Source organism: Arachis ipaensis, chromosome B03, assembly GCF_000816755.2.
Source record: "Arachis ipaensis cultivar K30076 chromosome B03, Araip1.1, whole genome shotgun sequence".
NCBI classification, from domain to species: domain Eukaryota; kingdom Viridiplantae; phylum Streptophyta; class Magnoliopsida; order Fabales; family Fabaceae; genus Arachis; species Arachis ipaensis.
The window spans coordinates 88,481,164-88,481,537 of NC_029787.2; positions in this window are offsets into that span (position 1 = coordinate 88,481,164).

Here is a 374-nt window from a genome sequence, read left to right on the forward strand (position 1 = left end):
TTCAGCTCTTCTTAACCTCCTGAGAGTTCTTTCGTCTTGTTCATGAAAATTGGGTATGGCTCTTCTTGTACCTGACATACAGGCAGAACATAAGAGCACACAAACCAGTTACACTTCAATCTTCTGCTAGAATGAAGTTTTAGTTAGCTTAAGCAAAAATTCAAACAGTTAGTGGGTTAGTCAAAAATAAAGAAAAAGTGCTTGATCTAGACCACCACCTCACTTAATCATTGTCAATCTAATCAATCCCCGGCAACGGCGCCAAAAACTTGATGAGATATTTTGTTGAGAAACGAATCTCTCACAAAGCATCACAAAACTAACCGGCAAGTGTACCAGGTCGTATCAAGTAATAAAAACTCACGGGAGTGAGG